Here is a 16,826-nt window from a genome sequence, read left to right as displayed (position 1 = left end):
ACTAATCCACTCCCTGTTACTCAAATATAGGTGTAACTCTTGTGATGACTGACATTATTATGAAGCATTTTCACTTTGAGGGCCAGATGATCCTTTGAAGGTAATRCAATTTTGCAATTTGCCTGAGGGCTCTATTGCTGCCTTTTGGGTACATTTGGATTCACTTGGCAATGAAACCTCAACATTAATTAATTTATCATTTAGGTCAATGTTGCTATACAGCCCTTCTTCATTTGTAGTTAGACAATGGTGTGGTCACTTCAATTTGTGAATTCAGTTTCTTCATGCACCCCATAATTCCCAGGGAAAAAAAAGCCTGACCATTATTAGGCAAACACATAAAAAATGTAATAATCATTATTTTGCTTCTAAAAGCAGATGAACTAGAGGGTCTTTTTAGACCTGGGTGATAATGAGACAGAATTTTCACCATGCAGTCATGAACAGTAGGTTGGTTTTGGCTAAAATTATGTTCCTTTTGGGTCCCAGGTGAAAGAATATTCCAGTCCCATCCAGGGAATGTGTTCCTTGACAGGGTTGGGTAACAGGACCCCCTTTGTCACAGCAGTGGCACAGGAACATTCAGCAGCTCTCAAGGATCTGTTTGAAGGGGCAATCTTGCCCTCATTTWATAAACTTTAAAAGGGCATAATTAATGAGCAGGGAATGAGCTCCATTATCTGTCAGGTGGAGGACAGTCATTAAAGGGGTTAAGCACTAAATGGGCTTTGTTTCTTGCTAAAACTTTTTAATCTTTGTCTTTTCTCTAACATCCTTCTCTTAGGAGATTTTGATCCCAAATGACTTCTGGAAGCTCTCAGCCCTGCTATAAGTTGTGCTTTTTCTGTCAAGGGTTCCAAGTATTTTTTTTTTTTTTTTTTTTTCCCAGTTTTTCTCTTTAGTTTGTAACACAGCCTGGGCTGTAATGTGGGGCAGAGGGGCTCCAGTTTTGGAAACAGCAATGCATACCCACTAGCTGATGCTTTTCCCAAATTGGCCAGAATAGAGAATACTTCCTGCCCCATTCAGAATCATCTGCATAGAAAGATAAAACGGGAGTTAACAAGGGTCAGGTTTACGACAGGGAAAGAAGGCTGCTAATGACCATTATCTATGCCACAGGTTTAACTTCATTACTTTTGCATTAAGTTCTTAATGCCCAAAGCAATAAGCAAACTGAGTCCTGCTGAACTGTAGTAACCTAATCTTCTCTCCAAATGAAATAGAGGGGAAAGCAGAGTCATTTGACATGGCCTTTATTTTGTCTTCTCTCTGCCCATCCCCCAGCCACATATTAGGCCTGTTGTGAGTTTCCCTTCCTTCTCACAGCCTTTTTTTTTTAAATCTGTTTCCTTTCTTCCTGAGTTTTTCTGACTGTCCAAAGTGGTRTTTGGTGCAGGATTGGATGAGAGGGTTTAGGCCTTCCTTAAAGTGGGTCTGGGGTTTGTCACATGGAGGAGTCTCTCTTGATAGTCTTTTAAAGTACAGAATTATGCAATCTAAGCCTAGAATAAAAACCCTTTTAATTTCCCAATTAAGACAAACCTGAGCTGGCCATGACATTGTGGGTCCCAGTGAGTCAGATCTAGGAGAGAACATTTGCTTGGTGTTTTGAAGCATCATCCCACTTTTGCATCACAAGGAGAGTCCTGGCAGATTCCATCCCAGTGGGACTGGTTGGCAAATTCCAGCCTGGACTCCAGCCACCAGCTCATGTTCTGCCCATTCTCCAGTTGCAAACCCTTATGACAATGATGAAGTGTTCAAGGCCAGGCTGGATGGGGCCCTGAGCAATTTGCTTTAGTGGAAGGTGTCCCCACCCACAGCAGGAGGGCTGAACTGGATGATCTTTAAGGTCCTTTCCAACCCAAACCATTCTATGATTCCTTGATTTATGGCTCTGAAGTTGCACCATCAAATGTGTGAACAGTTTAGGCTTAGTGAGCAAAGAACAAATATCAGGAGGGAATTAAATTTAATTCATTGTTTAGAATGAGATCAGCATTTCTGTAGTTTCAGTTGATTTCCTACTCAACTCTCAACTTTGACAAATAAAAAATAATTAATTTCCTTCTGCTGGTGTGACCTTCAGACTTTTGCTTTCTAGCTGGGGAAGAAAATGCATTCAGTAAGAAAAGGGAGCAAAACAGTATTTCTTAATATGTGAGATTCCCAGACCAACAGCCTCACTTTTTGGCAATGGATGAAATCAACAGTGCATCTTTTTAGGGTTCCGCAGCAGAATGAGAGGGGACAAACCAGTGCTGGGAGGTAACTGGTGCATCTGTCCAGTGCGCAAGGAATGTATCAGTGCTCATAGAAAAAGGATCCCAGAGTGACAGCTGCCTGAGAAGCACACCACATTAGACAGATAAAAGAAAATAATAAAAACTATGGAGAGTTAAACAATGAATGWGAACACCCAAGTAAAAATCCTATCAGCAATGCAAGGTAATATCTTACCCTAATCAAGTGTTATATGGCAACCTCTATATGAGAACCTTGCACTCTGAGGGATAGTGCTGAAGGCTGAACATTTATCTTATGGCATGTTCCCTGTTTAGAATGATCAGGGTTGCCAGATATTTGGGACTCTGGGAAAATTGTCCCCCTGTAATAACTTCCCTGCCATGCAGTACAAAGGGTTTTCATTTCCTTGCCCCTTTCTGTCCTGGAAAGGACATATCAATGTRTTTTTTTCTGCAGCCAGGGAACTGTGGCTACAGTAAGGCCCTTGATATTATAGCTATGCTTGATATATCAGTCTGACAGCCATCATCCATTTCAGGAGTGGCTTCTCTTCTCTACAGACCCACCTGCCTCTCTTGACATCTTGGCTTCACTCTACCACTGCTTTTTTGGCTTTTACTGGGTACAGGCTCTCCTTTAAATTAATAACTTCATTACTATTCTCCCAAATGAGATATTCCTTTTACTTKTAAAATGAGAAAGTCAAACTGCAATGCTGGGAATGCCAGAGGTAGGAAGGAGGGAATGGTGGATACCTCAGGTGTGTTAATGAGATCAAAGGAAATGGTCTCTGTTGTGTCTTTAATACTGACTTGCAAAGCTTTGCCTCCCCTTGATGGGAGGGAAGGGAATGCACTTCATTCTTGTATTGGGACATCAAACCCACATCTCTCCTGCTTGGATAAGTTTCTGGCCTTTCCCACTTCTCATTTTCTTCATATTTTTTTCTGATTTTGGTCTCCTTTTAGACATGGGAAACAACTTTGTTGGATGCCAAATTGTGTGTTTARTCACTGAATGCCTGTTTTTTGAACAAACAAGCTGCCATGGTTCTGAGGTTCAAGGTGAAGAGGGCTTAGGGAGAAGCAAAACTATTTTCTAGGTGCATGGAGCAGATCAAGGGCCCCTGTGCAGTGAACTATATCTGATTCAACACAGCCTGCAAAATTAAATCTTGTTCAGCTTAAGCATTTAATTACTGCAGATGTTCAGGAGATACTCTGTGAAGCATCACCTACTGGGGCCCTTTGGACAGATGCTGTTTGCTTTGACACTCCATCTGTCACTTTAAAATAATCACTGAAGCTTCAACTGGCACAACCCTGCAGGGCTGGCATCAAGGCGTGGCATGGAAGAGGTTAAAAATGAGGCCAAGGTCGTGGCATGCCATGTGTGCTAGAAGGTCAGTGCAGGATGATTCCCAGTTCTTGCTCTCTGTGATTTTCAGCAGAGAGCACTKTCTGTAGCGTTGCACAAGGATTTGGGTTTTGCTTTCTGGAGGATTTTCAACACCAATTGTATCATTCCCTTTGCTTGTCAGATCCTTAAATCCAGRGTGTACTTTGGAGATGAGCAAGATATGGCAGCAAATAATGGCTATGGCCTGAATCAAATGAAAAACTTGGTTGTTTTATATCAGCAAACAGAGATTTGGGACWCCATTGGGATCTACCAAAAGACAGAATCGTTATTAACTGGTCTCAGAAAAGCACAGTGCCTTTGGAAGGTTTATTAGATTTCTGCAATTAGTGTAAATCAGTTATTTGACTGATCTTCTCTTGGCTATTGGGCTGTGATACCCTGAGTTTTTGGTAGGATGTTCATTAACAGCTCCCAGCCACATTTGGTCAGTGAGACACTTTCACTCAGCTGAATTGCCCRTAACAGTTTCAAAAAGCTGAGAGTTTTTCAGGGCACCAAGTTGATATCATTCCTARTTTAGACATTCTGGTATTGGTGCCTGTAACAAGAGTGATTAACTCATAATTAATTGTAYTTATGGTTGTTGCACTGCTGTCAAGAGTAAGTTGGTAGAGGTTTCCCCCAGCCTGKTGACTTCCCTGCCACCTGGCCACGTTCACAGCAGGGATATTTAGCAGTTGTAAGAGGAGTTAGAAACGACCTCTCATGAGGGAGACCTTCAGGTTAGACTGTCCTTTCATTCTACAACTCACAAACAACAAGTTTTTGTATCAGTCACCCTGGTTTCCAGTGGGATGGGAGGGRATGACAGCTGATATTCCATCTTGCTGCTTTACCCAGGTCATCGAGTAGGAAACATTCAGGACAATTTTTTTTTTCTTTTTTTAATTGTCAGTGACTTGGTTATAGGTAAATATATCTTTTCCACTCCTCATTTTCTTCTAAGATCTAGGCCCTATCTAAGTAGATTATGAACATTGATTTAAACATTCAGTCATGCAAATCATTCTGTGAGGTTCAGTAATAGCAGCTAGGTCAAATTAGTGCTCATAAATGACTAATTCTATTTYCTCTTGTTTATTACCTAGGCTTTTGGCATTGTTGTATAGTTAATTAAATAATTTCTTCATCTCATCTTCTCTTTGTATTCAGTGCCTTCCTGACCATATCCTCCAATGGAACTCCAGCCAGGGCAGGGTTTATTGATGCAGCAGTTTTTGGGTGGTGGTTGGGTGCTCTCCTCACCTCCGAGTGAGCCCTGAACATTGCAGCACCAGGAGCTGCTGCCACCTCTGCCATTTCCCTCCTGCATCCCAACTGAGAGCTCAGGGATGGAGGTCAAGGGCTGCCTTTTTGTCCTGTAACACAGAATCCTGTCTCTGTCTCTCCTCTGTTCTGTGGAATTGACAGATTATTGTGCTTTGTCGTTTTTTTGTCCTTACTCCTGATTGAAAGGGATGTCTAACTTCAAGGGATGTGCTTTGTGTCAGGAGATCAATTAGGTTTGTTCAGTGTTCCTTCTGGTGATTTTTTTTTTTTTAATATACCCTTTTATGCTAGAAGGTCTGCTTTCTGTTGCTGCTTGTCCTTTATATAGTTTTTGTTCCCTTCTTCATCTGAAGGAGAATGTTTTTTCCTATTAAGTGGTGGCTTCTGCTGCTCCTCATCCCAGGATTTAAATAACTAGCATTTTTCCCTGTTTTGCCAGCCCTAAATTCACACAATATAACAGAAAACCAAGCCCATACCCTATCAAACAGAGACACTCCCACAGCGCGGTGACCCTCTTTCTGTCACCTGCCACATTTTTCATGCTCAACCTACAGCTGTGAAACTGTTTTTCCCCCTTCTCTTTGAACAACAAAGTCCAAAGAACACTCCTCAGTTTGATGCCTGTCACAATTTGCAGAACATCCTCAGACAGAAATGATACAGCTAATAGTGAGGGAAGAGTTGTTCTGAAAGCAGCAGCAGCAGCTTTTCATTGCCAGCTCTTCCAGTAGGTCTGAGCTAATAAGAGCCATGCTGCAAACTTTATTTAATTTGTATGGGCCTGGTCCAGAGCCTTGCTCTTGACTTCAGGGCCGTTGGATCAGGCTGCATGGTAGCTACAGCTTTGCTTTATGACTCAGTATCACTGTCTTGGAAAGCTTTCTGCCAAATCAGTCACTTTTTCCATTAAAACAGTCTCTAAGGAGAAAAATGAGTGTTCAGCTAGCTGCCTGCTACCAGAAAAGTCTGATTTTTCACTTGTGTATTTTTCCTAAATAACTTTCTCCTCCATGATAAACTCTTAGGCTTCAGGTGGGACAATTCTCTGAGTGCCTCACAGACAGCTGAGAACACCTGCCTGAATCTTTCCTAGCATGTTTGAATGTTCCTTTTTTGCTTTCAATGCATTTCCATGTTGTTACCTGAGAACAAACTAAATTTTTAGGAGTAAAATGTGTAGATCATGTTTCCAGTTAATCTACTGTGACAGCAGTTGCTGTTGTGTGACTAACTGACTTGTGACTAAATAATTATAATAGTAAAATAATCTTAGCCTAACACCATAAAAACTATGACTCTCTAAAGCAGTATTTTTTACAAGCTGAGCATATACTCCATTAGGGAAAAGGAGACTGCAGTACCCAGCTACACCATATACCTGCCTCTTTCCATGTAAGTGAATTCCAAAGATGGCTGGTTTAGGCTTGTATTTTTACTGTTGTTTTGCTTTTTTTTCTCTTTTTCCTGAGGGAGAAYGAAACTTGAGTTTTGTAGTCTGATTTGTGTTTTATTTTGTTCGTTTTGTTGCTGGAAATGATTAAGGGTGTGAAGTTAATCTGCCCAAATAACACACCTACTGCCACTCTGACTCAGTTCTTTACCTGCTCTGRAAATTTAGTTGCTGTTCCATCCATACTGCACTCAAGCCCCAGGAAGGAATTTAATTATTTTTTCTAAATGCAGATCAGTGTGTTGGACAAAAATTCTGTTTTAACAGGAGCTATAGAAGGAGGTAACTGCTCCTAGAAATTCCTGAGTCATCTGACATCCATCTGACCATCTTGCCCCCTAACAATAGGGAAAGATAAGCACAGGCAATTATAAAAACTGACATATCCTCATTATCCTCATGGCATCACAAAGCCCCCTAAGAACATAAAATTTCCCTTCCAAGATGAAGTTTGGTTTGAACAGAGAAAAGTTGAGATGGATGGACTGAAGTCACAGAGCAAACCACAGCACACCCCGTTGAAACAGGACATGACTGGAATGAATTTCCCACAGCTCAGAAGAAGAGGAAAGAAGTAAACAAAAAAAACAACTATTGGCAGTTTGCAATTTTGCTGCTGTCTGTTCCTCTTGTTGGTTTTCCTCCTCTCTGTTCTAGGACTTTTGTGGTAGTGCTATGAAGAATAATCAATTAATGCTTAGAAAGCAATTATAATGATTCCCAGTTTACACATGAATAAACAGAATGCAGCTTAGGTGACTGAGTCACAATCATTTTTGGAGTCTGATAGGGCACGGGCAGCAACAAAGAGCCGGCTCAGCACTTGTGCTCTAATTGCTATTTTGCCAGAAAAGTTGGGGCTGGAGATCAAACAGACAGAAATGAGTTGTAAAACTCCCTGAATGTAAATGGTTGTGCACTGTTTAAAAAAAAAAAAATTAAAAATAAATCACTGCATGCTGTAATGATTTCATAACTGCTACATAGCTAAGACAAGACTTGCCTGAGGTCTCACAGGATGACCATGGGTCATACCAAGGACAGCATCCAGATGTTGTGACTCTGTTGCAGTGTTCAAGCACAAGACCATCTTTTCTCCTAAAAATTTGATATTTGGTTTTAGAGTCCACAATCATACAAACCCATATGTGACACTTTCCCATGTGTTCAGCCCAAAACACAGTTAATATATTTAATATAGAAACATCCTTTTGATGTGCATCAGAGCTCGTGATATCCTGCTTTTATTGGCAAGTTCACAGCTTCAGCTCAGACGTGTGGCCCAGTACAGGGATTGCTCACTGATGTTACTCACAGCTCTCAGGGTGTGTTATGAGGATCATTCTTTTCTCTTCCAGGCATGAAGGTGTTACCATGATGTAAAACCAGGTCGTGGTGAGGTTCCCCTTMACATCTGGGGATGTATTTTGTGACTTGAAAACCCACAGAGCCCATATAACTGCAGAAGAACAAGCACAAGCCTTGCTCTCCTACTTCATACACTGTCAGCCAAACGAGCAAGCCAGCTTTGAGTCCTCCAGGGTCATTTTATTTTTAGGGMTGTTGCCTCAAGCAGGAAGAAAACAGCTTGATCTGTAGGCTCTGCTTTGAGCCTCCAGTGCTGGCAGCAAAAAGCAAGTTCTTTTGACGTGCAGGCTGAGTTGAACCCGTGGAACAATCTGCATGGGCCAGGGAGTCGCCGTGTTTTGAGTGCTGCTGTTCCGAGGCACAGCACATCCCCTTGTCTGTCACAGAGCTGATTTATTTTTGATCTCCTCAGCCTCCAGTTGACGTTCCAGCTGTTTTTCTGTCTCTGTTTAATAGCTGCTTTCTCAGGTTTTTCATTTTTCCTTGTTTGTCTGAAATCCATCTTGGAGACACTTGTTGCCCCATTCTCTGATCTGTTTTGAGYCTCTGCCAGCTGCTGCTTTTGCTGCCAGTGGATAAAACGACTGAGTCACCACTTTGTGAATTTTGCCTTTGCTTGTGGGGTGGCAGAGCCAAGGCCATCATGAACATATCAAGGAACCACAACAAAGGCCCAAAACACAAACAYTGGGACTGAACCTCAAAGCTTGTGCTGGAACCCGAGGAGGTGACAGCCAGCAAGAATCATACCGAGGGACCTCAAAGCCTTACCAACCTCAGTCCTGCAGGAACCACATCAGAGGCATGCACCTCATGCAGCTCTGGATCCAGGGAGAGGGTGTAAGAGAAAGATAGAAGTGACCAAAGGACTGTTTTATTGTTTTCCTCTTTTCATAATGCATTTAACACAGAAGATGTAAAAAAGACCCCAAAAACCATAAAACAAACAAACAAACAAAAACAACAACAAAACAAAACAAGAAACCAACCAACCAAAAAAAAAAAAACCAACAAAAAAACCCCAACAAAATAGAAAAAGAAAAATATGTTCTGGGTTATCACACCCAGCAAAGCTGCAGTGGAAGAGAACAGCCCTAAGTGCACGAGGGAAGGTGGACTGGCTCCTCCTCTGAACCATCCTGTGTGTCTTTGGGCCCAAATGCCTGTTTTGCCTTGTTTCAGCAGGTCAGGGGGTTGGCAGCCCATTCCCCACAGCAGCACCATTTCCCTGAGGTGATGGCAGCGTCACCACAGTGCTCCCACTGCCTTGGCTTTGACCTGTACCCACTTCCATGGAATTGCCCCAGCACTGATTTGGCTGTCAATGACTATTTTTCCTTGTTTCTCGCATTTTTTAAACATCCCGCTTCTCAGCCTAAAAAACATTACATCAGGAAAAAACTCTCTGGCTGACCAGAAGAACCACTGGGTTTGGGCTCCTYGCACTTCTGTTTTTGGGACAAGAGTTTGCCAAAAAGTCATTTATACCCAATATGGGGGGTCATTTACCCAATGTGGTGATTAGCTAAACACCAGGTGATGACCAGCACAGCAATGCTGATGCTGCTGGAAATTTTGCTGCTTAATTTTAACTTGATCAGTGTCATCCTTATGCTGCCAGCAGAGGCATGGGGGCATTTAATARGACTTGGGCATCACGGCTGTGTGGCTACGTCCAGGCTTGTTTGGCTACCTCCAGGTTTGTTCACTTTTGCTGATGGCATGGAGGTTTTTTAGAGATAGACAGCAGAAAGGCTGAAATGCACTCATTTAATCTTAAAGCAGAGGACRGGACTGTATCAGTGTGTCTTTTAAAATATCCTGGTCTGTTTGGCTTGTAATAGCCTTGTGGTAAAAAGATTTTTTCCTTCTTGGCCCTGATGCAAAAGGGAAATGGGTTCCTATTTGCATTGTCCCCACAGTGTTCGTGTAATTAATGTACGTGGGGGTTCTCCCTCCCCCACACTCTCCCAAGGTAAAAAATGACCTTGTCAAAACYTAGATTACAAAATCTTAGTTACTAAGCAATGGGTAGGGCCCCACTGGGATGGCATCCCGGCTCCTGAAATGGTATGTATAGTAAAAACTAATAAAAATGGTGTCAGAGGCTCTCAGGCTTCCAAGTCCCCTGCTGTGTGACCCCCTGATCCCAATTTATTAGCTGAACCCGGGGAAGCAGACAAACCTTCCTGGCTCCAGACTGTAGGCTCCAAGAAATCAAATAATGTGAGCTCCAGAGCAGTGGCTCCAGAGCAGGAGGGAAGGAAATCCTCGTGGAAAAAACAGGGGCTGAGAGTAGGGCTGGAGGGAGCTGCTGACAAGAGCCATCTGAGCGGGATGGGAAAGGGAAACTCTCTGTGATATCTCAGTACCTCGACGGTCAGATGCTTTAAACATGTCAGGGAGGAAGCACAGGAAGGGGGTGGGGAGAGTGGGGTTTGGGAGGAGGCAACCAGCTAAAGTTGTTTCCTTTCATGTGTTAGCAGTGCCTGCGCTGCGAGCTCACCTTGTGCTGGTGACGGAGGATTTAGCAGCTGGGGGTGGCAGATGGAGTGGCAAAGAATGTGCCCTGTGGGTCACAGGGGGATGTGCCTTCTCCCTTCCTGCTCCCCAACTGCAAGAATTTTCTCTTGAAAGCAATAAAGGTGGTGCAGCTCATCATGTTGCTGCTACCCCCCTGGATTTCCTCTTTGCTGTGTGATACACATAGCAATTAAAGCATCTTGCACAGGGGGAGTGAAGGTTTTTTTTCCATCTTTTTTTTCCTCCTGAAAATCTGCCAAAGCAAAGTGATATTGATAAAGATGGCTTGCTTTGATTAACGGAGGCTGACTGAGGAACAGCACCTCCAGCCTGTTTCCCTTCCCCTCTTCTGCCTTCAGCATTTTCTCTGCCTTCAGCAGTTGTCTGTCTGTCCTGCATCTCGAATCTGTGCCCAAATCGAGCCTGAGTAGARTAAGAAGCATAACAATAACTCTCCTTGTTTAATGCCAGCCCTTGCATTTGGAGTGTTTTGACTTCCCAAGGGTGATGTTATCAGGAGAAGGCACTGCGCTTCTGTAAAAAAAGCATGATTATACAGTAAAATAGCTAATTATGCAAATGAAGGGACGAAGACCATGTGGATCATGATCTTATGGCAGTAGAGCAGGCCTGTCCCATTTGCCAAGTCTTAATTCAGGTGTAATTTGCTGTTTGGAAATGTATTGTGGGATTCCTGAGCAAAGTCTGGCCCATGGCTTCTCCTACTYAGTGACCCAAATGTTTGTTTCTAAGAGCAGACCAAAAGACAGGCCCACAGCTTTATCTGCCTTCATGACATCTGGCTTGCACGAAAAGAGGTTGTGGTTTTATTCCTGCTTACCTGGAGGTATCTTTGAAAAATATTTTCTGATGTAAGAGCAGGACAGATAACAAATTTGGGGGCTGGAAGAACATGTGYGTACAAGCAGGTTTTCTGCTTCATGCTACGAGGAAATAAGGCTGCAGCTCTATAAATCTGGGGTTTCCTGGTTCTGTGTTGTTTCTTTTTAAATCACTGCCAGGGTGATCAACTGAAACACCCACATCATTTGCCTTTTCCATAGTCAAACACAGGAATTTTTGGAGCTTTGTCTAAAGGAAAGAAATGCAACGTGCTCTTCCTCTCTCACTCCTTAGCTGTGATCAGTGCGAGWCTGAGAGCAAGCAGAGGTCCTTGGTAGAGGATCAAGAAATGCTTTCTCCCCTGGATGCACACTACAGCCTAAAGCTGTCTCCAGGCTTGGCTCAGGTTCTGCTGTTGATACCAAAAAGAGCCTCAAATGCCATTGGTGATTTGCAGCTTGGTGTCTGCCTCTGCTGTGCGGTGAAATTGGTGGGATTGTACCAAGAAAAGGTGGATGATGAAACGGGGCAGGGGCAGAGCCTGGGCTGGAAATGATGCTGCACCTGCCCTTCCTGGAGCTGGGTGTCTCCACTCTTCCCAGTGGAGCTCCTACATCCCTGTGCTATGTCCCTGTGATCCCAAACAGGTTGGCTTCCCTTATGCACAGGCTTCATGCAGTAAGAAGAATCCTCAAATCGGGACTAATGGAACAGCCACCCTGCTTTGGGGTATATGTGGGTGATGGTGTGAGGATGGAAAAGGCAAATGATGTGGGTGTTCACCATTGGGTTGATGGTTTGGGGCAGTTGCACAGTGCAGCCACGAGGTTTGGGAAAGGGAAGAGATCTCCTTTGGATGAGTGCTGTTGTACAATTTGGTTGTGTGGATACTCAGACYCCACAATTTAAGAACAGCAGACCTTTTTCCTCCCTCACTTGTGTGCTGGATCAGCCTGRGGATGGCGAGTCTGGGTTCCCCCTAATGTGGATCCCCCATAACCTTGGGCAGCCCTTACCATTTGTGACTGAGCTATCACTTTCCTCAAGATAAGCAGAAATTGTGTGTGTTGTTGGATGACTTTTATCTTGCCATCGCAGCCAGTGTGCACTTTCACTGTGARAAGAACTGCTTTGCTTTATAACTTGCATGTGAGGAGGGATTATTTTGCAAGAGGTCATGGGAGAGTGAGAGAAGTTATGATCAAGTTGTGCCCTCTGGAATATGCTGTGGGATAAAGATTTGGAGAGTGATATTTTCACTTTTCTTCCTTTCCCTTTTTTGATGTTGATTCAGAGCAGAAATGACCTTGGCCGTTTTATGTCAGCAAAGATGCTGAGCAGATCTGAAACAAAAGGAGAAAAGCAAGTCACTGTTTCATGTGAATTTGTGGTTCAGTTGAATGAAAGCCCAGTCTTGCCAACTCATGATTTGATCATCAGTGCTACAGTCCTTTCCTATAGCTCCAGGTCTTGAGTTACAGAAGGTGTTAAAATATATCCTACTCACCACCAACCCCCCTTTGCCTGTAGGTTTCATGATTTCAAAGAAAATATAGGAAACATGACCTCAGAGCACCCTCAGGATTGAGGTGGTGGAAGGCAATGGATTAAAAACTGACTCAGACTGTGAAGTGAGATGGTGATCTCCAGTTCAATAAAAAGATTTTTAAAAAGGGGGGTTCAGTATCTCTGAGTCAAGCTTTGAGAAATAAAAGAGAAATTCCTGGATTTGGGATCTGAAAAGGAGCTTCAAGTCATTCATTTGTAGCTCCATGGATTGTGCTAAGTAGGAGGGAGCTGAGTTTGCAGAAGTGTCATGGGATCTGCATGGCAGATGTGAAGGCAGGAGAGCAGMTTTTGTGGATTTTTACCAGCCCTGTGGTCTTGGTCACACTTGTGTAAATCCAGAAGAACACAGTTGTCTTGTGTAAACCAATGATTTCTTATTATTACCAAGTCAAAAAATGCAAAAAGGGAAAAAGGGATCTTCTTGTGTCTGCCTCAAAGCTACAATACAATTTGAGGGGGTTTATCTGTGTGTTGTTTTTTTTTTTTTTAATTTGTGTGGTTTTTTGTTTGTTTTTGGTTTTGTTTTGTTCTTGTTGGTTTTTTTATTATGGGGAAAACCTTTAAATATCTGTGGGACCCTGAATTGTCCTTACTAGCACCAAAGTTTGGTGTCTGCGTAAATGTAGGGAATCCTTTATTTGATGCTATCAATACTGTTGGATATTCGTGAGCAGGGTGAACATCCCCACAGAGAAAATGCATTAATTGRTACATCAATTATTACTTTAACAGAGCTGAAAGTTACTCATGGATTTGGAACTGCAGTAAATGCTGTACTCAGTCCTACAAAGCCAATGATCAAACTAATACTCCAGTGGGAATCCAAAATCTCCTTCCTACTCCCATTCCTGACCTTGAGAACACGTTTGGGAGCAGKAAAGGTGCTTTGTCTCTTCCTGCTGTGTCAGTTTGTCCAGTAAAGAGGTTTYCTTGGGAAGGAAAAAGAGGTATTTTGTAGTCAGTAAGTTATGGGCTGGTTTCTGGAGGGCAGTGAAGGGCAAGGCTGGGTTAGGCTCYAGCAGGAACATTTGCCAGGGTGCATTTGCTGACAGTGATTGGAGCTGTCAATGAGAATGACACTGGGGAGCGTCCACCTGTRTGTTTAAAACATGCTCTGTGAATTCAGGTGTGATGGAGGCCAAAGGAGATGTAAAAGATGTGGAAGGGACATGGGAGCTCCTCCCTAAGGTGAGATTTTTGGACGCAATGACCTGTTTCTGTCAGGCTGTGTTAAGGTGAATAGGTTAATAACCGTTTTGGTTTTTATCATTAATCCTGCCTTTGATTGTGTTTGCCATGTGGTGACCAAAGGACTGCGCAGAAGTGAATTTAGGTAAGAAAAATTCAGTGAATTTGTGGATTTTGCAGGGTTGAAGGAATGTTGTCACCACTGCAGTGCTGTGGTGGTGCTGATCCCTCCTGTCAGTGTGTGAGACAATGATTTGGGGCATTGGAGCAACCAAGTGTGGTGCTCCTGTGATGGAACCAGCTCCCAAATGCTGCTGAATTTCTGCAGAGCATGTTCTGCCTCCTGGGTGCCAAATACCCTCTTTTGTTTTGGGATGAGAGGCACAAAAGCCAAAGGGTTGCACCCTGCATGGAGGGTTTTTTTCTGCTGCACTTTTAGTTTTAAATATAAATTCTTTTTTTTTAAGAGAGAATAACTGTCTTGGTTTAGTTGGCCAGGTTTTCTAATACTGAGCCTAATTTATGAGAAGATAAGGAATCCCTGGCCTGTGCAGTTCCCYCTAGTTCAAACATGAGGGATAAAGCCAAAAGGGAAAGCTGAACTTGGGGAAGACAGAAAACAATTTCAGTGCCATCATATTATCTCCACAAACACTGCACTTCATAGTCCCAGTCAGAACCCCCTACCTACTTAAAGACAGAATATCTGAGAGGCAGAGAGCTGCAAAAAAGAGAGGGGCAGAAAAACCCAAAACAGGGCAAGAATAAATACTGGTTATTCAAAGCCTGAAGGGGATGGAACATGTAGTGATCAGATTATCAAGCCTTGGATCTATAAATAAAGGTACCATGTTTATTCCCTTTGGGGCCCCATTGTCAAAGAGACTTTTTCCCCCCTCCTTGTCAGCCAGAGGAGATAGACATGGTTTGTGTGGGAACAAAGAATGTGCCCCTTTCCCAGGGCCTGACACAGCTGTGGGGATGTGGGTATGACAGGGAAAGGTGCACTTCAAATGGACCTTTCCAGGAGGTGAACTCATTGTCACTTCAAAGAATCAGATGATTTACAGCRTCTGTTTATGGGCAAAAAGTAACATCTTTATCTTTCTGTGGTGTGCTGAGGAGAGACATAACAGCCCGGTCATGTGCTGGAAAGAAATGACTCATTTCATATTGAATCTAAGTRAAACGAATGTATTACTCATTTTTATGCAACTCTAGTAAATTGTTCTTATTAAAAAAGGGGAGTAGGGTGGAGGAGGGACTATTACCTAAAGTCTAACCAAGATGTACTAGAAAATTAATTTAGAAATATGGTTGACCTCAGCTTCCTCATGATGAAAATCTGCTGACAAATCTTGTGATTTTGTTACTCTTTTTAAAGCAGCCCTTGGGATCGCTGGTAGTTCAGGTGTCAGGACCAGTTACTCATTTGGATCCCGGCTGGATGATTTTTCCACTGTTCTTCCAAAGAACGACTTCAGATTCAGTCATCCTTTGGGCTTTCTGCACTGCCTGTTGCTGAAGCATCTGAGTGCAGCCCATTGCTGATGGGGTGTGAAAGAGATCTGCAAGGCTGCTTCAGCAGCTCTGGATGTGGTGGCGGCTGCTCCTGATGATGCTGAAATCCTGTGATGTTTCCATGTGCCAGGTTAGGCTGATCTCTGCCTCACAGCCCCTCAGAGACTTTTTTTTCTGACTTTCTGACTTTGCTCTACTTGGAGCAAATAAAGCCCATTCTCCTTCCCAGCACTATTTATCATTGAATTCTGATTAACTGCAGTGCCATATCCAGAGGAGGCAGGAAAATGGCAGCACTTTTCAATTAGAGTATCCAGAACAACCTTGTCACCTCTTTCACAATCATTGCTTTTATTTTCAAAGGTTAAATCAGATCATTTTTAGCAGCACTGAGGGCTATTTTCTTTCAGAGCACAGAAACCCCTCACACTGCTAAGCTGACACTCAGATCACCAGGAGTGATCTCTGTGTTCCCTGGTGTCCCATTTTTCCATCATGATTTCCATSTGTTTCTGCTGAATTCTCAGAATGGCAGGCCTGTGGTACCTGGGAAGAGCACACTGCTGGGCATCTTAGCTCTTCCTCCTTCTCTCTTGGTCAAGTTTATGGGTTTGGGGTGCAGATCACAGGGGTAGGAAATAGGGTCACATCTGCTCTGCTCTTGAGCAGCTACACCACAAGGTCACTGTGCTGGGAGCAACCAAACATTATCTGATGTAGATTTTGACCAGAATTTAATTTGTGAAAGGACCTAAGAAGAGCGAGTATGATACTTCATAATAGGGAATTGGTTTTATCTGTACTTTTTTAATGAGGTTTGTGTGTTTATATTCTAAATAACTCTTTTAGCCATTTCTTTTCACTATTGAAAAGAAAGAATTGTGGGAACAAACAAAGCTACTGAGGAATTGGGTGATTGTGGCTGTTTTAAGGAGCAGGCAGACACTTCTCTGAAACTGAAGAGATCTAATCCTTGCCCTTTAGTCAGGTAAGCTGTAGAAAGCATTTGTGCTTCTGGATACACAAGCTGAAAGCAAACCTAAGCAGAGCCCACTGAGCCCTCCAGCTCAARGAGTTTCCATAGACTTAGGGACTATGCAAGAGAGAGTGTTAGGAAGCACCTGGAAACTTATCTAATTTTCCCAGCTATTCCGGTTCATCTAATGAAAGATCTTATTTCTGCCTGCACACACTGTTGTGCCTCAGTCCTTAGACCCTCGGTGCTGAGGCAAAGCACTGCAAGAAAAATATTTACAAGACAAAATGGAAATATGGTTTCCTCCTGTTGTCGGTCCCAACTTTACCCCAGTTCTCAGAGGACTGTGAAATGTTGTGCTTTATTAATCCTGAGTAATGATGGAAAAAACATTATTTTTCAGGTTTTTGTACTCACTTTACACCTCGTCAGTTAAAAAAAAAA

The 16,826-nt window shown here is 43.0% G+C and overlaps 1 long non-coding RNA gene across 3 annotated transcripts in view; it reads left to right on the top strand.

Annotated features, from left to right (window-relative positions):
• Window positions 1-16,826, top strand: part of LOC130580473 (uncharacterized) — a 101,879-nt gene that overhangs the window by 72,721 nt on the left and 12,332 nt on the right. For 2 of the 3 annotated variants that reach the window (XR_008966115.1, XR_008966114.1), the window contains one exon: window positions 7,753-8,680. The exons of the other annotated variant lie outside the window; for it this stretch is intronic. This is a non-coding gene — a long non-coding RNA (uncharacterized LOC130580473). Of the gene's footprint in view, window positions 1-7,752; window positions 8,681-16,826 lie in introns of those variants that run through there. 3 annotated transcript variants of the gene reach the window in all.

Source organism: Malurus melanocephalus, unplaced genomic scaffold (assembly GCF_030028575.1).
Source record: "Malurus melanocephalus ecotype Western Australia unplaced genomic scaffold, MMel_1.1 scaffold_338, whole genome shotgun sequence".
NCBI classification, from domain to species: domain Eukaryota; kingdom Metazoa; phylum Chordata; class Aves; order Passeriformes; family Maluridae; genus Malurus; species Malurus melanocephalus.
This window is presented reverse-complemented; position numbering and strand designations above follow the sequence as displayed.